This window comes from Lacerta agilis, chromosome 8 (genome assembly GCF_009819535.1).
Source record: "Lacerta agilis isolate rLacAgi1 chromosome 8, rLacAgi1.pri, whole genome shotgun sequence".
In the NCBI taxonomy this organism is placed as follows: Eukaryota; Metazoa; Chordata; class Lepidosauria; order Squamata; family Lacertidae; genus Lacerta; species Lacerta agilis.
The window spans coordinates 18,797,230-18,804,805 of NC_046319.1; the positions used below are offsets into that span (position 1 = coordinate 18,797,230).

The window sequence follows — 7,576 nt, forward strand, 5'->3', positions numbered from 1 at the left end:
TGACCGCTCCCCACATCAAATGGGGGTCGACGTTTGCGTGGTCGCGTGCAGCCCCTTGGGCTCCTAGGCGACACCTGGTAGTTCGGACTGGCTGCGCCTTCCCCCAGGAGGGATACCTGGGGTCTCCGCCTACCCCAGCTAAGCGCCCAATCCCGCCTGGGGGGAGGGGCATTGCCAGGGGATTGGCCAGGTAAGGGGAGGGACTACCTAGCCCACACAATAGAAGGTGTAGCTTACCAGGAAGCAGCAGTCAGGCTCTAGAGCTTCTCCCACCCTCCACTCTCTCAATTAACACTTATTTTGCAGGTTAACCTCTTCTCCACAGGTACGCAGGCGCTGCTATGTCAAGGCCGCTGTTGAAGGGCCGGAAAGGAATTTCCCTGCACTGGCAGGTTTCGCCTTTCCCGTAGCAATTCATCACAACTTTGGCGGTTTCAGGCCTTGGGCAGAATCCTTTAGTCATCTTCCTAAATTGGGGGGTGGGGGTGGGGCGGTGACTCCACGCCCCCAGTGCGGCGGCGATACGAGGGTTTCCCATTAAAGGAGTATTGGGGGAGGCATTGACCATACGCCGAGAGGTTGTCATTGCTCTCCCCCACCAATGGCGGCAAACGGGGGGGGGGGGGGCTATCTGCTTGAACATATGTTCTCCAGATCTAGCCCAATCCCCGCACATTCTGGATAACCCTGCAGTTTCCCAAATCCCTGGCTGGGGGCTGGGAAGGATAAACGCCCAATGCCTGAGCCAAAATCTCCCTACATCTGAATCGTAATAAAATTGTGGCCAATTTTAATCCCACAGCACGTTGTCTTGTGTCCTTATTCCACTCGGGGGTCGCCTGGGGGTTGGGGGACTCCGCCTGTCCATGCAATGGCTCCATCCAGAACTATCTGTGATACAGGACACAGTGTTAATGCTGCAGCTAATCAGGCAACTGGAGGAGGGTATGAAAGTGATGATGAACTGATTTTCCCAATGCTGATTTTCCTAGATACAGTAGTCATAATATTCATCCCGTGCACAAATCCTTGAAAAAGCTGAAGGACACATCATGTAGAAAAATCCGACTGGCTATCGAGTCTAGAGTCACCCCGTGAGATAGACAGAGCAAGCTTTGATTGCTACAAACCCACTGGCTCGAACTTATCAAGCATGTTTTAACAGGCGCTATTCAGGTAGCTTGGGAGGAAAGCAATGACAAACCTAGACAGCATCTTAAAAAGTAAAGACATCACCTTGCCGACAAAGGTCCGTATAGTTAAAGCTATGGTTTTCCCAGTAGTAACGTACGGAAGTGAGAGCTGGACCATAAAGAAGGCTGATCGCCGAAGAATTGATGCTTTGAATTATGGTGCTGGAGGAGACTCTTGAGAGTCCCATGGACTGCAAGAAGATCAAACCTTTCCATTCTCAAAGAAATCAGCCCTGAGTGCTCACTAGAAGGACAGATCCTGAAGTTGAGGCTCCAGTACTTGGCCACCTCATGAGAAGAGAAGACTCCCTAGAAAAGACCCTGATGTTGGGAAAGATGGAGGGCACAAGGAGAAGGGGACGACAGAGGATGAGATGGTTGGACAGTGTTCTCAAAGCTACTAACATGAGTTTGGCCAAACTGCGAGAGGCAGTGAAGGATAGGGGTGCCTGGTGTGCTCTGGTCCATGGGGTCACGAAGAGTCGGACACGAACTGAACGACTGAACAACAACAAATTCAGGTAGCAGACAAAGTATTCTCTGGAAAGAGTTCGGTTTTGGTACACTGCATGGATGGTTGGGACTGCATGGCACAACCAGCCTCTCTAGACAGTTTGAGGTTGGACAGATCCTATGGACACAAGTGTGCTTGATAGCAATCCAGCTGCTGAATTCTGCACCCATATTGAACTATTCTAATACTTTAGCTAAGTAACTCCATTCTGTCATCTTGGCTCTGAGCCTTGGAAGATCTGCTCCCTTGCCTTGCAGGATTTTCCCCACCTGGCCTGGGAGGGAGTGACTCCAGCTACAAAAGCTGAGACTCTTGGGCTGGAGTGTTGCTGGGTTTTTGTTGTTGTTGTTGGGGGGGGGACATTGTTGCTGTTGGTTTTTGTACCTTTATTTCAGATATTGTTATTAACATGGAAATTTTTCAATTCTGTTGTGTATCTTTTAATGCTTTAGATCTTGTTTATGATTACTTTTGTTAGGTTGTAGTTGTGCATTCTTTTTCATGCCATGAGCCGACCTTGAGCATGGTTTGAACTGTGGCAAGGCAGCATGCAAATAAAATTATGTGTGTGTGAGTATAAATGCCATGAAAAAATAAAGCAAATATGTAAGGAGGCAGGGCTAGAAAGTGAATAGCCCTGGTGCTTAATAGCAAGCGACCAGCGGATGAAGTTATCGGATTGTGGCCTACTCAGAGTAGACCCATTGAAATGAATGGGCTAGGTTAGTCATGCAGATGAAGGCCAATGGGTCTACTCTGAGTAGATTGTGGATTGTAGGAAAATGGAATAACTGCCAGTGTGTTACATCCAATTAAGTTTTGCTCAGAATAGAACTGAAAATAGTGGATCCAAGATAGTCAATTTCAATAATTTCAATTGGTCTGTCTCAAGTAGAACTTAGTTGGATTACAACCCTATGATTATATAGAGGGTTCGTTACAGAGGTGAGATTTGAACAGGTGTGTGTTGTTTTCTTGTTCTTGTTGTTGTTTTGCAGCTTATTAAGTATACTACTCCAGAGCTGAAAGGAAGGATTCATTCATTGTGGAAAGAAAAAAAAATGATTCCTTTATTAACATTTCCATCAAAGAAATTCAAATAGTATTCAACACCACATGGGATGAATGCAACATCGCTTTATAAAAGCATTCCACTTCGTTCGTGTTCAACAAAACGTACATACGCACATTGCTTCCACCTTATTAAAGATACATAAATATGTGTTTCCTTCACAAAAGGCAGAAAACTCTCCCAGTTGGGAGAAGCATAAGACACAGAGAGTGAAACCTAACACAGGGGGATGAGGACCGGATGGCCCTTTAGATGCTGTTGGAATGCCAACTCCCATCAGCCCCAGACAGCATGGCCGATGGTATAGGAAGCCTCTGAAATCTCTCCCCGCTCAAAGATTGGAGTGTGGTACACACTATCAGAACAGCAGCGGATTCTCAGTCAGTGGAGCTAGGTTCCTGGAAGGTTCACTCAGAAAGTAAAAAGAAAGAAAGAAAGAAAGAAAGAAAAGAAAGAAAGAAAGAAAGAAAGAAAGAAAAGAAATACTAAAGCACTTTGATACAAATTACAGCTTTGAAACACAAGCACCCCTTCTCTCAGAAGGACAATATGAACAGAGAGTCAGGAAGTCTTTCAGTCTCCCAACAGATGCTGTTGGAAGTCCTCGGCAAAGGCATCTCTGTTGTCAAGAAAGCTGAAACCGCCTTCTTTCCTTTTCTAGACTGCCAAGGAAAAGACCCCCTCCTCTCTGCCACAGCAGCCCATAAGAGCAGACCCTTCGCGCTCCTGCATTGTGAAGGGAAATGACTTTGCAAGAACATTTCTTGCGACAAAAAAAGCAACAACAACAACCAGCTCTCCCCTCCTTGGAAATCAAATGCTTCCTACTTCTTTAAAGAGGAATCGTAAAGATTCCTTTAGGTTTTATCTGAGCTTCCTTTTTCTTTTTCCGTGTAGGTGGTTATTCTACTGGAAGTCCATCCAGCTCCTCCTACCACGGTCTCCAGAGCACTGCGGCAGGTGCTGGGGGCTTCTTGCTGGCAGCTTGTTTCTTGGGTGGGGCGCGAGGAGATGGTGGCAGGCGGCCCATGGCGGGAGTGCCTGGCTGCGCCGTATCGGCGATCACGTGGACTTTGCAGAAGTGCTTAATCAGCCGGACTTGCGTTTCTCTCTTGGGCTCGCAGAAGGAGAGGAAATGCAGCGCTTCCTTCAAGCAACGCAGGTAGCCGGTGTTGAAATCAAGCTCTGGATTCTTCTGGCTCAGTGCTAGAGAGATGAAATAATTTATTATTTTTTATTATTGTTATATCAGGTGCACAGGTGTGAGCGCAACTTAGGTGTGCGATTAGGGCTGCTTCTTTGACTATTCATACATTTGACGTGCATTGCTCCCAATCCAAAAGAAAATCCTGGTAGCTGCAGTTTGCCCCCTCACCAAACTATAATTCCCGGCATCCTTAACAAGCTATGGTTCCCAGGATTTTTGGGGGGCAAGCTCTCAGTATAGTGCGGTAGTTCAGAGAGTTGGATTTAGGCTGGGAATGAGGGTACCTGTGGCTTCCAAGGTGCTGTTGGACTACATCAGACAATGGTCTAGGATGATGGGAGTTGTAGTCCAACAACATCTGGAAGACCACAGGTTCTCCAACCCTAGTCTAAATCCAACACTCTGCACTACCACACCATACTGAGGGACCTTTGGGCATATAACGCAGGAGAAGCATGCATCTGCCACAGGTCAACCAATCGTCCCTCCCTGAAGAATATATCTACATTTTCCCTGTGCCACATTTTTACACTTAAAAATGTGTTGTGCAAACTGGCCTCTGGACCCTGATCTGGGAAATCTAGCTAGGAAACAAATGACCCAACAACCCACGGCAGGCTCCGGCTTTCCCACAACTCTCACTTACTCCTTGCATACAATTTTATTTCATTTTGAAAGCAAATTTTGTCAAATGAGTAAGACACTACAGGTGCCATTCAACCCCACCCCCCCTTGCATACAAGTAACCTCAGGGACTTGTGAAACGTTTGCCTGACAAGGCTGGGTACCTAAGGATGGAAATCCCACACTCACCAGGTGCCTGCATTTGCTGCTGCTGCTGCTGCTTCAAGTAACTGACAGCCACTTCCAAGATGTCCGCTTTCTCCAGCTTGGAGTTGGGCTGATGCCTCTGGAATTCTTTCTCGAGAAGGGCCTTCAGCTGCTCAATGCTGCTGTTAATCCGGTCGCGGCGCATTTTCTCGACCACTGGCTTCCTCAGCTGCAAAGGAGAAAGAAGGAAAAAAGGCCTTTAAGTTTCACGAAGTCAATGAATAAACCTACGCAACAGCATTCAGGGGCCGCTGGCCATGCAGAATTTTCCAGTGCCTGTCATTTGATTTTAGAATAGCAGAATTTCCACCTTTGCATTAGGGGGTAATTGATCTCCTAGCTCCATTTCCCCCCCCTCTCCTCCCCCTTCTAATCTAGCACATCCTAACTCACATTTTGATGGTAATAGATAGATACCTAGATAGATAGTTAGATAGATAGATAGATAGATAGATAGATAGATAGATACACAGACAGGCTAGATTATCTAATCTATCTAAACTAGGGGTTCCCAAAACTGGTGAATGGACCACTAATGGTCTCCAAGCATCATTTAGGTGATTCGCTGCATGCCCACATTAAATATTCCTAGTGATTTTAAATTCCATTGCTTCTTTTGTTTCTTATGTTGTATTAAATAGCAGCACAGTTTAAATTCCAGGGAATGCAAATTGTCATCCAATGCAACATAGGGAAGTAAAAGAAGCATTAAAATTCATTTTTAATTTAGCACAGGGCATACAGCTGCCACTACAGGCAGAGAACTTAGTAAGCGGCCTGTCGAGACCCTCAGCAACTTGCAAGTGGTCCAGGAAGACAAAAAAGATTGGCAACCACTGACCCATCCAGCTTAATGTTCTGTTTAACCACCCACCCACTGAACAGCTCAATTTAATATCCCATCCACCCCATTTAATAATCATTTGTTGATCCACCAGATAATCTATCCATTCATCCTTCAGTCTAATATTCTACCTACCCTTTTCTAAATAACTGTATGTGCTCAACCCGAGCTTTCCCTCTATCCGCCCTACAGCCTTCCTTTCTGCCAGTGTTACCTTTTGCCTGACACAAACACACCAACATCAGTTCACACATAACAAGCCAGTCCTTTGATTGATCTGCACTTGATGATGGACAGCTGAATGTGTGAACTGGCTCTCTTTTCATTGGGGGGTGGGTGGTGGGGGTGGGATGGAGAAGCAGAAGCAGAACATTGAAGCAGCGCGAGGAAAATCCTAAACGTTCTAACTTGTGGCGTTGTAACTGCACACACAAGACACTGAGGGATGGCAGCGTGTGGGGACCAGCTCTAGGGTAATGACACCTCTGCCAAGACCGGCCTGCTGAAACCCTTGCTTACCTTGTTTTCTCTTTCGCCAGCATCCTCTCTTCCTCCACGTGGACTATGCAGCTAGGAGCCATCTGTGACCCTGTCAGCCGAAGTCAGGCAGCTCTGGGTATTAGCTGTCTGACCCGAACGCAACCTTCTGCTCCAAATCTCTCTGCGGGCCTCTATTTATATCCGCCAGCAGCTCAGCAGCGATGTGAGTTTTGGGCTCCTTGGCGTTTCCCACAGTCACGCAGCCAATCCCGGCACGCGGTCAGATAATAGAGGAGGCATCCCTTTAGTGCACGCTACATTGACCGTCAATGAGCCCCGAAGAGAATAGCCTTCTGCCTGTACCAACTGGTAGGGTACGCAAAGCAGCGCGGCAGGGCTGCTGGAGGATCTGGGAAAACCTCCCCCCCCCCAGCTGCCTTGCCAGGATCAATTGCATTCCAGAGTTTCAATCCCATGCCACGCACATCCATAGGTGGGGAAGCAGTTTGCTGTTGAGTGTAAAAGTCTGAAGGGAAAAAGAAGAAGAAGCATATAGATCAGGAAGGCGGGAAAAGGAGAGTTAAAGTGGGCTTGGTTATTATTATTATTATTATTATTATATTATTAGTATTATTATTATTTTATTAACTGTTGGTTGAATTCGTATGCTGCCCTTCATTTTGTAGATCTCAGGGCAGTTCATAACATAAATTGCAATATAAAAAGACAATATTTATTCCTTGCATTTATAGAAGTAAAGCAATAAACGGAGTTGAAACAAAAGCCATGATCACATAATTGTAGAGTGGAAGGGACACCCGGGGGTCATCTAGTTCCAACCCCAGGAATCCCGGCTAAAGAATTCCTGGCCGATGGCTGCCCAACCTCTGTTTAAAAACCACCAGTGGAGGAGAGTGGCCACCATACGAATCAGGACACTGGGCTGCATACGCGTGACTTCTCCCACAAGAATGCTGGGAACGGTAGCTTGCTACGAGTGCTGGGATTTGTAGCTCTGAAAGGCGGTGAACTCCGGTTCCCATCATTCTTTGGCGGAAGCCATGGGCTTGATATCTACGATGCGTGACTGAGCTGTGGTAGTGGGGCTGATAATGCCAAGGTTGCGGGTTTTGACTCAATGTTTGGGACAGCTGCATTTCCTGCCTTGCAGGGGCTGTCAGACTAAGATGGCCCTCAGGTGGTCTTCCAATTGTACAATTCAATGATCTTATGATTCCATGAATGCCGCTGTCCATCTCCTGTCCCCAGTCAAGGTGCATACATATTCAAAACACAAGAAAGCTACCTTATACTGAGTCAGGCTATTGAGTTTTGTGTGCAGAAAGTCCCAGATTCAATTCTCAGCATCTCCTTCAGATGTCTTCTAATGGTTGTATCATTACTTATCTGCTTGGCTCAGGGGTTGCATAATTCC

At 46.7% G+C, this 7,576-nt stretch overlaps 1 pseudogene; it reads right to left on the reverse strand.

The window, feature by feature from the left end:
- Window positions 1–3,702: 3,702 nt before the first annotated feature.
- Window positions 3,703–6,324, reverse strand: LOC117050661 (annotated as a pseudogene).
- Between the last annotated feature and the right edge of the window lie 1,252 nt (window positions 6,325–7,576).